General features: G+C 44.1%; 1 protein-coding gene across 18 annotated transcripts in view; it reads right to left on the reverse strand.

Moving 5' to 3' along the window:
* Nucleotides 1-14,165, reverse strand: part of CFLAR (CASP8 and FADD like apoptosis regulator) — a 63,760-nt gene extending 49,595 nt beyond the window's left edge. For 12 of the 18 annotated variants that reach the window (XM_027124235.1, XM_027124325.1, XM_027124362.1 and 9 more), the window contains exon 1: nt 13,651-13,899. The gene's annotated coding sequence lies outside the window, so the exon portion shown is untranslated. Of the gene's footprint in view, nt 1-6,892; nt 6,964-8,253; nt 8,551-8,573; nt 8,815-11,733; nt 12,079-13,650 lie in introns of those variants that run through there. The other 6 variants (XM_027124245.1, XM_027124254.1, XM_027124280.1 and 3 more) reach the window with 6 other exon arrangements.
* Nucleotides 14,166-16,393: the final 2,228 nt, after the last annotated feature.

Here is a 16,393-nt window from a genome sequence, read left to right on the forward strand (position 1 = left end):
TATATACAATCTCAGTTCACAGAAGATGAAGCATCTTACAATAAAAACATGTAAGTAGAAAAAAATTTATATGAGAACAAGGGGGAAAAATATTAGGTAGAAAGTCAAAATGAGATGGAGGGATAAAAAATACAATGCAAATATGCAGGCCAGAAAGACCTAAACAGATTTTAGTAGACCTTGAATTTGTCCCGAGCTTCCTGGCAGTCAAAGCAGAAAGGGATATAGGGGATGTTAAACAGCTCTTGCTGTCAAAAATAAGAAAAATTGGGCTTCCCTGGTGGCGCAGTGGTTGAGAGTCCGCCTGCCGAGGCAGGGGACACGGGTTCCTGCCCCGGTCCGGGAGAATCCCACATGCCGTGGAGCGGCTGGGCCCGTGAACCATGGCCGCTGAGCCTGCGGGTCCGGAGCCTGTGCTCCGCAACGGGAGAGACCACAACAGTGAGAGGCCCGCGTACCGCAAAAAAAAAAAGAAGAAAAAGAAAAATTCAAAGATTCTTAGAGGAAGCATAATTTCCCTAGAGTCCCAGAGTTCCCCATCAATGAAAATATTAGTGAGTACTTTAATGTCTGAAATTAACAAAATTACATTTATTTTAAATTTTGGTCTTTAAAAATTTTAAATATTTGACTTTAAAATAAATCCATGCCGCGGAGTGGCTGGCAGAGGCCACAACAGTGAGAGCCAAATATATCATCTGCTCAGTTCATTTCCTCCAGTCATTACACCCAAGGCTGCCTTCTGCCAGTCACGCACAATCAGCAAGAGAACAGGCATGCTGTCTTCCCTCTGTACTAACAAAGGTATAGTTTGGCAGTAAAATCCAAATTACTCGGTGGTAGCATCTGGCATAGTCAAAGAAAATATCAAAAGGAAAACTACAGATCCTGTGCTGACCCAGGCCAACCAGATGCAGCAAAATACCAGTGCTTATATGTTGGGGTGGTGTTGGGGACAGTTAATTGGGACTAGAGGTGATAGGCACTTGAGAGAGGGGAGCATGAAAGGAAGAAGTAGGGTTACAGTCCAAATAATCACTACTTTGTTGGGGTTTCTTTTAAGCCCAAACCAAGAAATTAACATAAAAATTACTCTCAGACTAAGGGTCTTTTTTTTTTTTTTTGAATACAAAATTTTTTTTGAGGTGCTTTTAACAATTCAGACACCATAAATAGCGAAAAATAAATATTGCAAAAACAATACAAAAAGATTTAAAATATATAATTTACATATAACCATCATGTAAGTATATGTCTTCATTACATACATTTTATTCATAATTTTGTTTATAGCTTTATTTTATTATCTGTTATGGTTCCAGTAATATAAGTTATATCCTTTATAAAAGCCTTGCAATATTTTTACTAGAAGTCAAGCCCATAAGGTCTTGAGAGGCAAACTCCAAACCACCTTATAAGGTCAACTTCCCAACCCAGGGTATATGAAACATCTATTCTGCTGGAGGTGAGCTCATGATTAAAAATCACCATGCATAAACATAAAAATCACCATGACAGTAGACAAAACAAAACTCACATCCTAGGAACCTACACCTGAAAGAATTTAAAATAAGCATCTTAAAAGTTTCAAGGGACTTCCCTGGTGGCACAGTGGTTAAGAATACGCCTGCCAATACAGGGGACATGGGTTCAATCCCTGGTCCGGGAAGATCCCACATGCCGCGCAGCAACTGAGCCCATGGGCCACAACAACTGAGCCTGCGCTCTAGAGCCTGTGAGCCACAACTACTGAGCCCGTGTGCCACAACTACTGAAGCCCACACACCTAGAGCCCATGCTCCCAACAAGAGAAATCACCGCAATGAGAAGCCCGTGCACCACAACGAAGAGTAGCCCCTGCTTGCCGCAGCTAGAGAAAGCCCACGTGCAGCAACAAAGACCCAATGCCGCCAAAAAAAATAAATTAAAAAAAAATTTCAAGAAGATAAGGGCAATTTCTGAAATGTGACAGGCCAAATCAATGGTTCTTAATCAGGGGCAATTTTGCCCCTCAGGGGACATTTGACAATTTTGGGTTAAATCTGAGATATTTTTGGTCATCATAACCAGGTGGTGCTACTGGCATCTAGAGAATAGAAGCTAGGGATGCTGCTGAACATTACACAATGCATATTCCCCTCAACAAAGAATTATCCAACCCTAAATGGCAATAGTGCCAAAACTGAGAAACGCTGCATGAGACAATCTGAAAAAGAAAAATGCCTATAATACACACTGAAATGCTACATAAAACATAAAAAACATTGCTCAAATATATAGTTGAGCATTTAAGAAAGTAAGTAAACTTGTAGGAGGGCAAAAAGAAAAAACAACTCAAAACCACAGTGCTGGTTCTTTAAGATTTGCCATATACAACAGCATTAAAACATGTAGGAATTATTCTAACAAAGATATGCAAGACATTAACAGGAAAAAAACTATAAAATATTATTGGAAAGACATTAATAAAGATCTAGATAAATGGAGAGCTTTACCTTGCTCATGAATAGGGAGATTCGATATAATAAAGACATGAGTTCTCTAAAAACGATGCTCTATGGATTAAAAGCAAGGGACTTATGAGGCAGCAATCTATACACAGTCCAATAGTAATTATGAGAAAAAGAGAAAAGTCCACTGCAAATATTATACTTAATGGTGACATGTTAGAAGCATTCCTTTAAAAATGAGGCTCAAGACAAGTATATGTATGATCATCCCTTCTATTCAACATTGTACTAGAGGACAGAGCTTAGCACTAAAATAAGAAAAAAAGGTTAGTTAGAGTATAAGCATCGGAACCAAAGAAGCAACTATCATTCTTCACATGCAATAAGATTTTCTACTTGGATAGGAAACCCAAGTATACCAACAGACAAAATGTTAGAATTCATAAGAGGTTAAGGTTTTGAGATATATGATTAATAAATAAAAGTCAATTATATCTCTGTACATTAGCAAAAAACAGGAAGAAAATGTATATTTCAAAGAAAAAATGATACTATTTACAACAGCAACAAAACCTGTAAGGTATGCAGAATAAATCTAACAAAAGATACATGAGACATTAAAGAAGAAATTATAAAACTTTATTGAAGACTTCAGTTAAGACAGATAATTGAAGAAATGTACAATAATCATGGACAGAAGACTCAGTATCATCAAGATATCAATTCTCAAATGAATTTATAAATTTAAGCCCAATCAAAAATCCAAATCCAAAAACTTTTGCCATGGACTGTGGCAAGCTAATTTTGAACTGATATGAAGGAGAAAGGCCAAGAATAACCAGTATAAGCTTTAAGAACAACCAGTTGGAGGAAGTTGCCTTAGCAGATATCAAGATTTAATACAAATGTATAGTAATATGACAAGGAATAGATAAAAAAACAACTAATACACAGATGAGAGCTCAGGAATTAATCCACACACAGATGTCTAGGGTGGTCCTGTAAATCAACAGGGAAAGGACATTAATGTCCAGAAATAGTGCTGAGACAACTGGGTATCCATACATATAGAGAGGATAAACTGGGATCCTTTCCTCACACCATTTACAAGTCAGTTCCACATGTACTAAAGTCCTGGACATAAAATCTCTAGAAGAGATTCTCCAAGAATATTATTATAACCTACAATTACAAAAATGAATTTGTAAGACATAAAAAGCATACATCCTTTTAAAAATGAAAAAAAGATAAAGAGCAGACTCAGAAGACAAACGCGTCATATTTAATTAACAAAGAACTAGTATCCACAATGTAGAAAGCATTTCTGCAAATCAGTAAGCGTAAGACAAGCAACTCAAGGGAAGAATAGGCAATAGGCAGTTCCCAGAAAAAAAGAAAGCTCCAAACAGCCATAAACCATATGAAAAGATATTCAAACCAAAACAGTATTCAGAGAAATGCAAATTTAAACTACAGTGAGATATTATTTCACATTGGCCAAATGCTATTATCTGTTACCAAATGTCAGAGAAAATACAATGAAATATGAAACCTTTTACATTGCTGGAGGAATTATAAACTGACATAGCCACTTTGAAGAATAATTTGGCAATACCTGGTAAAGATGAAAGCACTCATTACTCCATGACATGAAAATTTGATTCCTAAGTAAATGTCCTCTTAAAACTCTTACACAGATATACCAAGACATGTACATAATGTTCCAAGCAGCAATAGATGGTATAGCAAAATAATGGAAACCACTTAAAAGTCTACCAAGAAGAGACTGAATAAAATGTCACAGTCCTTTGACGAAACACTATACAGCCCTGAAAATGAAAAACCATGAATGAATCTCACAAACAAACAAAAAACCAAACAACAAAACAAATATTTTTGCTAAGGCAAAAAGTTGCTAAAGCATGCATACCATATAATTAATTTACATTAAGGTCCTAAATGTTAATAATAACACCATATATTGTTTAGGGATATGTGTGTGTGTGTGTGTGTGTATACTGAAAACATTAAAAGGGATTAACAGAATGTGACTAGATAAAAATACAAAGGGGAAATGACTGAATTTGTAACACTTTACTTCATAAACTCGGCAACAGGTATATAGATAGTAAAATAAATATACCTCTGACCATATTTTCTGACCACAGTACAATAAAATTAGAAAACGATAATTAGCCAAAAGGAAACCCTGTAAGTTTTTGAACTGAAAAAGGCATTTCTCTCTCTCTCTTCTGCACTCAGCATTTACAGTCCAGTTAACAAGTACTACATAAAAAAAAAAACAACCGGAGTATGCCATATAGAAACTATCTCACAGCATTCAAAATGCTTTTAGAGCTTTTTTGATGTATATATAGACAATCCTTAGAACAAGAAAGCCTAGAGGCATCCCAAAGTTATCATCAAAAAGAACAAGTCAGATTTTACTTAACATGGTTCAAAAGATAGGGTAGAAGGAGTGGGGAGGGGGATGGCAGGTAGAATAAGTTCTTTAGAGTTTGGTGAAAGGATAGTGCCCACCACTTACCAGCCCCATTCTACCTGAACTTCCTAGTTCAGCACCACACACCTCCTCTGAAGTCAAGGGCTTCACCTCACTCAGGGACAAAGAAGCTGTCCAAGCCCAATTCTTTCTCTTTCCTGCTTTCAAACACCCAGTCCTCCAGATTGACTGCTATTTCTGTTAGTGTCCTTTCACTCCCACTGTCTTCCCTAACTGGGGGAAACCGGCAGCTGTATGTGTTTAGAATGTTTAAGGAATTCCCCTGTTCTTGTACCCCCTCACTGGCAAACTGTAATTTAATGACTGTCTCTCCTTTTCCACCCCCACAGAATTTCCACAATGGTACAAACTGTCCCCCACCTTCACAGCCAGAGCAGCTCCAGTTTCATTTCTCTAGCAGTTGCCAGTGATCACTGAAAACACCAAACAAAGCAGATGTAAGTCACCAGGGTTCATTTCCACTGGCTAATGGAAAGGGTGTCAGGTGCTAGAAGCAGAAACCACTTCAGTTATTTTGAGTAGAAATACATTGAAATAGGCGCTTACAAAACTGCTGTAAGGGCTGGAGAAATGGGCCCTTGAGTGAGCTTCTGAGAAAGACTCCCAGGGCTCCCAGAAAGATCTTGTCTCAGCCAAGGCAGCGAGGAAGCAGGAGGCCATCATTGGTAGCACAGAGCTCAAGAACACCTCGGGCAGTGACCCCGAGATCAGAGGGCCAACTGCCACCCCATCTGCCTTCACTCCTCCAAAGCGGGTGACTGGACTTCATAATGCTGCTGCCCAAATCCCCACATCACCACCACCATGCTTGCCAGCAGAGAATTGAACAAAAGCAGCCAGCTATTGGCCTCTACCCCACTTGTTTACAAATCTTGCCCAAATGCACCTTAATTCACATCCTGGTTGTAAAGGAGTCTGGGAAAGGCAGTTTGTAGTTTGCTACCCTCTAGACGGAAGTGGGAGTGGGTCCTGGGCACCAACTGACCTTAGCCACCAGAGAAGGATATTCCATGAGAATATTTTTATCCTCTTTGTGGTTAGATCTTCTGCACAGACCCCAGTGCCTGACTCCTAGTAAGCACTCAATGAGTATTTGAATGAACGAATAAATGGAGTTCTGTAAGTCGCTACCAGGTGACGGCCTCACTTCCTTTGCTCCCCAGATGGGACCTAGAGCATGTGCTACAAACCCTCTTCTGGCCAGCACCTCAATTCTTTTTTGCCCTTTTGCCGCCTGACTGCCAGCTCTGCAACACCTTGGTGTGCCAGAACTTTCCAGTTTGAGCACTGAAAGTCCCGTGTTCCAGGAAACTCCTCAGTCCCGGGCAAACTGGGATGATCACCTCCACATCCCATCCTCAGATGGTGAGCCTCCACCACTCATACACATAGAGGAGAAGTCGTGCTGAACGCAGGGGAAAGATCACCCCACACGTTTGTAGTCTTCAACCTCAGCTGGCCCCTTACTGCTGCTCGGCATGCTATTCCAGGACTGCGGTCAGCTCCTTTCAACACCCTCTCACAGCTTTCTTCCATCCTAACACCACGCACTGGGGCCACTTTTCATCGATGAGCTTGCCACTAATCAAGAGTGAGCTCCGGGGGCTTCCCTGGTGGCGCAGTGGTTGAGAGTCCGCCTGCCGATGCAGGGGACGCGGGTTCGTGCCCCGATCCGGGAAGATCCCACATGCCGCGGAGTGGCTGGGCCCGTGAGCCAGGGCCGCTGAGCCTGCGCGTCCGGAGCCTGTGCTCCGCGGCGGGAGAGGCCGCAACAGTGAGAGGCCGGCATACCGGGGGGTGGGCGGGGGGGGGGGAAGAGTGAGCTTCGGCAGCCCGCTACCTTCCCCTGCTGTTCCTCATCCTCCAGGGCCATCCACTTCCCCTGTGCCCTCCTGTCTCCATAAGCCCCTGCGCTTACCCTTTCATCAACCTCTCTCCACCTTCAGGGACTCCTCCCCTCAGCTTGTAAACATGTTCAGTCTCTTCCATCTTAAAAATAAAGAAAACAAAAAACCCCTTCAGCCTGAGATCCCCTAGACCAACCAGCCTTTCACTCTTTCTTTCATGTGAAGCTAGGATTTCAGAAAGGCAGACTGTAATGTGTACTTCAACTCCTTCAACTTCTCAGTTCCCTCCTCAATATGGCTTCACCTGCATCCTCCCTGCCCCACATCCTTTACACAATGACACTCAGTGCCATATTGGAACATGAGGCAAAGGAAGAATCAGTAATGCGGATACTGTCTTTATTTAAAATTTTGATATTTTGTTCATCATGGGTCTTTTGCATTCATGTCAATTTTTTCAAAATTTTGCATTAAAATATTATTTATCTTGATTTTCCCACCCCCTTAAATGTTGTGCCTGAGGTGAGTGCCTAACTCTCCTCACCCTTGTGTCCTCACCTGACAGTGTTCTTCTAGAGGCCTTGGTGACCTCCTAGTGGCCACATCCAAGGTCACATGGAAGTCTTCTTTTACCCAAGCATTCTGACCTGTTCCTTGAAACTCTTCTCCCTTAGCTGATCTCACACCACTATATTCTACACGGTCCCCCTCTAACCTTCCCTGACTCCTCAGCACCCTTTCTGCACCTGCTTCTTTTTTTTTAATAAATTTATTTATTTATTTATTTTTGGCTGCGTTGGGTCTTTGTTGCTGTACGCAGGCTTTCTCTAGTTGTGGTGAGCAGGGGCTACTCTTTGTTGCAGTGTGCGGGCTTCTCATTGCTGTGGCTTCTCTTGTTGCGGAGCACAGGCTCTAGGCACACAGGCTTCAGTAGTTGTGGCTCGCGGGCTCTAGAGCACAGGCTCAGTAGTTGTGGCTCACGAGCTTAGTTGCTCCGCAGCATGTGGGATCTTCCTGGACCAGGGCTCAAACCCATGTCCCCTGCATTGGCAGGCAGATTCTTAACCACTGCGCCACCCGGGAAGCCCTGCACCTGCTTCTTAAATGAGGTGTGCCCTAGCATCCACCTCTCACCCTGGCCTTTCTGTTCCCTCTGCCTATGGCCTCACCCTCTCCAAACAGATCTTATCAGAATGAACTTCCGGAAGCTCTTGCTTGAACCAAATCACTTTCCTAAATTCAGACCTTTCAGTGATTCCTCATCTCCCATTGCAGTTTCCGAGTTTCTTTGTATTCAAGGCCCCTCCTGGTCTAGCATCTGCATTCATCTCTCATTAACACACACCTTGCACTTTCGGATTCAAACAAACCTCAACAAGGAGTTCTTTCCCGCGCCTCTGCACATTTGCCTGGATTACTCGCTTCCACTTACCTGCCTGGCAAAACCGTACTCGGTTTTTAGGGCCAGCTGAAGTGTCTCCTAAGCATAAAGCTTTCCTGGGAAGAACTCATCCAGACTTGGTTAGTAGCTTCTTTGTTCCACCACCATATTGTGTACCTAGCTCCGTGGCACCCAGCATAGCTCCGATAGGTGACAGTAAAATGTGGTTAAATCAGGCTTTTCAGCCTTTCTCACAGAATGTCAACTTTGCCTCCAACCATCTGGTATTGAAAACACATAACGTTCCCAGTAGATAGCTGCCAGCATGACTGGTTCCCATCATACTTAAACCTATCCAAGGATAGACATACTTAATATTCCATTCTTTGTACTGCTCTGGTCATGGCATGCCTGAAAGCAAGGTCATGTTCACTGAGTCACAGTCTGCAAGCAAATGTAATTTCCCAGCAACGTTACAAAACTGAGCCGCAGTGGGGAGAAGCCTGCCTTGCCAGCTGCAGAAACCAGCATGTAAACCTGGAGCGTTCAGGTGTCCGGAAATCCCCACTGAGATATGAAGTTGACGGCCCTGAGGGAGTCACCCAGAAGTTTCTAAAAAGATAAAGGAGAAGGGGTTACATGATCCTGGGCAAAAAGAATGTGACCACCTCACAGGAGTTCAGTGCATCCCTGAACATAACAGGACCCACCTTCTTCCTCCTCCATCCGTGTACGGAACCTGTGGGTGTGGGCTCTGTGTGTAGCCATTCGAGCAGCTGAAATAATGAACCCACCTTTACTACATCTGTGGGCATTTTAACCCTAAGATAGTGTACAAAGTGCCACTTTGTGCCCTTTTCCCCCAATATTTAAAATGAGGTATTTAGTAATAGATCATCATGTAGGTTCTGATTTCTGCAATGCTGCAGAAACATAGTCTAGAAGACCAGGTACTGAGGCTGAAGCGTAAACACATTCCAATTTGAGATTTAATGTGTAGTTTTTAATTTAATATTTTTCTGTTTTTTAAATTTAATATTTAATAATTTTAATGCACACTTTTAGCTACTGATACATAATATATCAACAGCTAAAAGTATGCATTAAAAAATTATTTGGCTTCCCAAGCACTGCATTTCAATTATAGCAAATTGCCCACAAACTATAGATGATCCCAATTATAAAATGGCATAAAGTTCTTTGATGAGGCTCAGCCCCATGACTCTCAGGGAAACTTCCACAAATTTCAGCGTAACATTACCTCAAATAACGTCCCTGTTTCGTAACAGCTGCATACGGTCTGCAGAAAATGAAGGAATGAAAGAACCCCAGAAGGAGAAAAGATCAAGATTGAAAGGAGATCATGAATCATCTAGATGGATACAGAAACACGAGCAGAGTCACTAGAGAAATCCATTTCATGCAGTGGCCCACTCCTCCTGAATCAAAGTTATTTTCACTAAGGCAAACTTCTCATACAGAGCCCAAGCACCTCAGAGTACCTCCCCTCCTCTGCCCAATCTAATTCAAGACACTTATCTCAGTGTTCCCTGGAAAGTGTTTTTCTGTCCCAACATCTTTGCTCAAGCACTTGCCTCCAGTTGGAAAGCCCTTTCCCTCTTTTCAGTCTCTGCCTATTGAAATTCTATACCATCTTTCAAGGCATCTCTTCCTAAAGTTGTCTTGATTCCTAAATCAGGTCATCTCCTGCTTCATATCACTGATTTTACTTTCTTCTTGAGTACTATCATATATGGTAAGCTCCCACTCATCTGCACTAGGCTGTGGTGGGTGCTGATCACGATCACCAAGCTCACCCTGCTAGGCCTTGAACAGACTGGTCATCATTACAGAGCTCCAGCAGGCCTGTACTTGTGTAATGCCTACTCATTCTTTCATAATCTACAATGAATATGGAGCTGGTGATGGAGTAAGAACCGTACTTGGAACCTGATTGTTAGATCCAGGAGACAAAGCTCGTGAAAGGAAGTTTTTGCAATTCTAGGGGGGTAACAATGCTGTTGCTTAAGAGCTGGGTGACGCACCATGCAGGGCTTCCTGGGAGCAGACAGGACCTCATCATGAACAGACAGAATACAATGTCTCCAGCCAAGCTCACCAGACATCCCCTGGCCTTTTAGCAAAAGGTCCATCTTCCCAGTACATGTGGCTAAAAATGTATCCTTTGCACTTATCACAAGTTCTAAAACTCTAAGATTTATGGGTGGGAGTTTTCATTTTGCCAAACCTCCAGGCCAGTCCTCTGTGTGTAGTATGGACTCAAAAGTGCCTAAAATTTAAAGTAGTTTTTCCTCAAGTAGGACAGTTCTCTGACATCCCCATGATTACTGATAGCATCATACAAAATAAGAAAAATAAAAGAGAGCAAACTACATATTTAAAAAAAATACTTAGACTGTATTTAAGTGCATAAATGTCTGGAAAAGACAATAAACTGCAACTTTTGGTTATCTTAGGGAATGGACCCCTGCAGGCTTTCTCTATTTACTTTGCATGTATTTTAACCCAGATAATTATAATACAATTTGACTGAAAATTTTTTAAGAGAAAAAATATTACAATACAGAGTGTTAAATGCAATCCTATGGTAAGTGCAAAGATAGCCCTTGAGTATAGGAAAGTATAGAGGAAGGGAATCCTTACTTCCTCTATGGAGGGTTGTGAAGTCTTTCTTGAGGAGGTGGCAGTAGCCGAATATAAAGGAGAAATAGGTCATTTCAATCATAGTGTTTCTTACATAACTGATTTACTCTGTAACCCGTTACCACTTTCCCAACCTGCCCCAACCGGCCTCCTCTCATTCTAGACTGTTGATTCTAGACCCTTTTCTAGGCTGCCTTGAATCCAAGTTAACTTTGCAGGTAATTTTGCTGGGTCTCCCCAACCACTCCGTGATTTTTTTCTCTGTGGGGAAAAAAAAACAAGTTCAGATCCATCTCTATGTTCCCACCACCCAGAACTCTGCCTGGCCTTGAAGAGTGCAATATATATTTATACTGAATTATACTGAATTAAAGGAAAGGAGGCATTTCAGTCCATAAACACGAGTTTAATTAGCCTTTGGCGTCCTGTAAGGAAGAAATAACCAAAAAGAATTCATTCCTGAGATTGTAAAAAGCGAAAGACACTCCTGGCGACTTGGAGTGCTGTGGGTGAGTCCCAAGGAGGCTCAAGGAAGGGCTGAAAACGGAAGACTCAAGCCTTTTTTGCCGGGATCAGGGGACAGTGCCCCGACGCCCCCAGAGCTGAGGGCGACGCCAGCAGGGGGAGCAGGTCGGGAGAAAGGGTTCTCTGTCCATTCACCCCCGGGCAGCCGCCTGCTCTTCCCAATGGCTTCCGCCGGGAACCTCGCCCACCCTTGCCGGACACGATCGTACTTACGTATTATTTATGTTAAAAGTATTATAAACCTATTACAGTACAGTACTATATACCCAATTGTGTTAGTTGGGTACCTAAGCTAATGCTGGACTTAACCAACGTGCTCCGGTTTGTATGTGGGGGACTTACTTGTACTCCAGACAGCACCAGGAACTGGAGGAGAGCATCGCAGGCGCCAAGAGGCGGCTTCCAAGCCAGGCATAAAGCCTCTGTGCGCTTCCTCCCAGCAGCCCGCCAGGAACGCACAGCCCAAACAAAACTTCCTGCTCCAGAACCCTCCGCCCCTACACCTTAAAAACTCCACAGGAACACACGGGTGTCCCTCCAGAAAGTAAACTCTCCCTTGTGTGGGCAAAGAGCCCACCTGGCATTGCGGGGAATTACTTGCGTCAGGTCAGGAACCAGCGGGCGTGGCCGCTGCGCTCCGCCACCCCACTAAGAACCGGGTTGGGACCCGCCTGCCCCCCGGGATCAAACCTACTTCCATTTCAGCTGCCAATCGGCCCTCGGCCACCGCTCAAAAAAAACTGCCGCCGACTACCCTCCCGACACTCCAGTCGCGCAAGATTCCCAGCGGGCAGGGAGCAAGGGGCACCCAGCCCCTGCGGCCCTGCAGGTGGATTCACCTTCGAGAGCGGGTGCCAGGTAGTAATACTGTTAAATGAAGTGTAAATGTCAGTTACAAACAAATGTAAAACAAGAAGTCGTTAGGAAAAGCCATTTTAATCAGGACGTCCAACCCAGAAGCTGTAAGTAAAATAAGTATTAATATTAAAAATGCAACTTCTGTAGGGCAGACACATTTAAAAGTCCCCTCCAGGGCTTCCCTGGTGGCGCAGTGGTTGAGAGTCCGCCTGCCGATGGACACGGGTTCGTGCCCCGGTCCGCAAAGATCCCACATGCCACGGAGCGGCTGGGCCCGTGAGCCATGGCCGCTGAGCCTGCGCGTCCGGAGCCTGTGCTCCGCAACGGGAGAGGCCACAAAAGTGAGAGGCCCGCGCCCCCCCTACAAAATTTAAAAAAAAAAAAAGTCCCTTCCAAACCCGAATCTCTCTCTCTCTCTCTTTTTTTTTTTTTAAATTTTGGAGTTGGCCCAAGTTTTTAGCCTCTCCCCATGAAACTTTTTAATGATCATTTAGGGGAACCACCGGAGGGAAATTACCAAAAATTCAGTTTCTCTTATCTGAAATCTCTTATCTGAAGCAGGCCAAGCCTGCCAGAGACCGGTCTGGTCTTAGTTTTAGATTATCATGGTCTGTCGGTGTCCAACAGGTTCCCTACTGGCACAACCTCTCGTTTCGTAAATAAATTTCAAATGAAAATATTCGAGAGCTTTAGAGTCCTTGAACTTACTTCCTGTTACCTGAACCAAAAATTTGTTCTTAATTTCAATGGTCTTTGTTCTATTGCATTCCACTGTTAATATTTTAAAAGAATATGCCCTGACCAGACATTCCCCAGACGCTTTGAAGGGGAAAAGGGTGGCAGCGGGAAGGAGAGAGAGTAAAAAAATTCTTGCCTCTCCTGTTGCTTCCGCCAAGACACACTACTGCACAAAATGTCCTAGTTCTCAACTTTGCCAAAGGAAGGCTGCCAGATCTTTTGAGCAGGTCACCCCCGGAACTGGGCAACCCTCAGGATGTTCTTAGGCAGGTCCCCGGTGTCCTTAGGCAGGACACCGGGGACTTGCCATAAAGCCCACGGCCCGTTTTCTAGTGCTTCAGTTTGGGGCGAGAGTCACTGGGTCTGGGCGATCCGCCGCTCCGACCGCACCGGAATCCCGCAAGACTCAAGCGCCCCTCCAGCGAATCGGGGCGGGGGCGCTCCGGCCCGCCTGGTGCCCGCGGGGCAAATCGGAGATAAGAGATCTGCGGGACTGAGTCACCTGCCAGAAGTCCCACCCCTCCCCTGGCCCCTGCCAGGCACCCCCTGCCCAGGCCGAGTGCAAGGAAGCGCCAATCCGGGAACGCGAGAGCATACGGGGCCTGGCGTCCGGCGGGGAGCTGGGGAGGGTGGGGAGCTGCGGGGTCCCGCGCGGGCACGTACCGTCCTGCCCGCGGCTAGGCTCTCCTTTGGCTGCGACCCGTCAAGACTTCACTCCTCTGATACCTGAAAATCGCAGGCAAGATGGAGGCAAAGAAACCGAAAGCCTGAAAGCGGATGTGTCTTTGCTGGCCAGTCCCGCATGCGCTCGCTTTGCTCACTTTGGTCTTCTCTCGTATCGTACAAAAGCTTTAACCCTCTAAAAGGTTGACGGTCTGACATTCACTGTGTTAGACCCAGAGACCCCTCCCCACTCACCAGCCCTTTGAATTGAAACACTGCCGTGCTGTTCAACAACCCGCCTGCCTGCTGTTTCCTGTTTACACCCGCTCTGACTAGGCTTGCTGTGAACTCTGGGTGTTTGCCTAAATACGCAGATCTACTTGTCACTATGGACAGAACAAACTGTGGACGCCAAGTTCTATGTGTCCAAGAGCACAGTGAGGCCAAACAAACGGAAACCTTGGAGTTTGGAGCAGAGAAAGGTTTTTGGTGAGGCCGTGCAAGAAGAGGAGGTGGCCCGTGCCCTAAAAAGCCTGGTTCGGCAAAACACTTTTAAAAGCCAAGTAGGGGGTGGAGGTGTCGCGGGATACGTGATCAGCTCTTGCACAATTCTCTGATTGGCTGATGGTGAGGTAGTGGGGTGGTGTCACAGAGGTGAACATGATCAGTCTTTAGGCTTCAGGAGGCCTGGGGCTCTGTGCTCATGGTCGTCAGTTAACATCTTCCGTTTGTTGAATGGGGGGGGGTTTCATTTGCATCTGCAAAACAACTCAGGAAATGTGCGTCAAATACTATTATCTAGGTCCTTTCAGAGAGGAGCTACAGCAGAGGACATGGCGGGGGAGGCCTGTCCCACGGGAAGGCCCCCATGGGGTCCTGCTCTTTACTGCACTTCTAGTGTTTGTTACGGATGCCTTGGAAAATAATAAAGAGCATATGTAAAAGCGCTTTATGCTTCATTCCTCATAACGACTTTCTTGTGATTTTTTTAAAGTTTCTAAACTTTTCTTAAATATATTTAAACTTACAGGAAAGTTGCAAAAATAATACCAAGAAAAATTCACCACCGCATGACAGCATGAGGAGCTCTGCTGACCCACTCCCTAATGAAACTGATGAAAATCGTTTTAAGACAAGCAAAAACAACCATTTACAGCCTTGGAAATATTCCTAAAAGAGCAAATAAATATCTATTCAAGAAAATCTAGGAAAAATTGGTAAGAAAGGCGAGAGTCTGTGGTATTTCAACCAAGCCCTCTTCCTCTCTTTGCCCTCCCAACTGCAAGGCGGAGTCCCCACTCTGTCTTTAAACCGGGAGCACTGGGCCTCCTCTTCCCAGGCTCCCAGTGGGAGGGGCAGATGTCAACAATTCTCACCCTGCCTGGCCCTGGCTACCTGATACTGAGCCTAAGTCCTGTACAAATGTGGTTGAGAGATGGAGGATTCTTTCTTCCATCCAGCCCCACTCATGCACCAGAGGCTCTACCTTGGGCTGGAGCGCTGAGAATACTGGGGTCCTAATCACCCTTACCTCAGCTGCTGTAGTAGTGGTTCAAGCCAGAAGAAGAAAGCCAAGAAAACCTCGGGCTGCTACGCATCCTCACCTAGAATTCAGCCTCTAGAACAGGGATGTGAGTCTGAGAGAAGCTTGCCATTGTTCCACCTCCTGCTCCAAAGCCCAGACTCAGTGATTGTGCCCGCCCCCCCCCCCCGCCGTGTTTTATGGATCGGTCCATAATACAGATAGCTCTTAATCTCTTCCCATAGAAACTGACTTCATTTGCAACAGAGCATGGAGAAATAACAAGCCAAAGGGTGCTCTCAAAAACCTGGAGGTTGTGGTGATAGGCAATTGGGAGGAGATTCAAGATATGAGCTAAATTGTAAACTGGCTAGTTTGCAGGAAAGAATCAAAGATAAAGACAGCTGAGGGAAGCCCTCCTGGGGTAAGACAAATATTAGACACTGACCTCATAAACTTTTGCTTCAAAGGGGCCAGATTTTGAGTAGATTTATTTGTAGAACAATATATGTACAAGCAAATAACAATAAGGAGGTTGGGGTGGGTGGAGAGGGTGGAGGGGGTGGGGAGTGGGGAGGAAACAAGTACCCAGAGTTGCTACAATACATTATCTAAAATGTCCAGTTTCCAACAAAAAATTATGAGGCATGCAAGCAAACAGGAAAGTATGACCCATACATTGGAAAAATAGCAGGCAACAGAAACTGCTTTACAAGCAACAGGATGTTAGATTTATCAGAAAAAAAAATTCAAAGTATTATAGCTATTATAAACATGTTCACAGAACTAAAGAAAAACATGGTTAGAGTATGATGACCATGTCATACCAAATAGAACATATCAATAGATATTCAGCCCCCTAGAACAGGGATGTGACTCAGAAACCATAAAAATGATCTAAATAGAAACTCTGGAGTTGAAAAGTACAATAACTGAAATAAGTTCATTAGGGGCTTAACAGGAGACTTGAACTGGCAGAAGAAAGAATAAGCTGACTTGAAGGTAGATGGATAGGGATTATGCAAGCCAAAGAACAGAGAAGAATGTAAAGAGCCTCAGAGAAATGTGGGACATCACTAAGCACACGAACATGTGCATAATAGGAGTGCTAGAAGGAGAGGAGAGTGAAGAAGGAGCAGAAAAAATCCAAAGAAATAATGGCTGAAAACTTTCCAAATTTATGGAAAAACTATAACTTACATATCCAGGAAGCTCAACAAA

This window comes from Aethalodelphis obliquidens, unplaced genomic scaffold (genome assembly GCF_003676395.1).
Source record: "Aethalodelphis obliquidens isolate GAN/ISIS:26980383/991018 unplaced genomic scaffold, ASM367639v1 scaffold2, whole genome shotgun sequence".
Taxonomy (NCBI): Eukaryota; Metazoa; Chordata; class Mammalia; order Artiodactyla; family Delphinidae; genus Aethalodelphis; species Aethalodelphis obliquidens.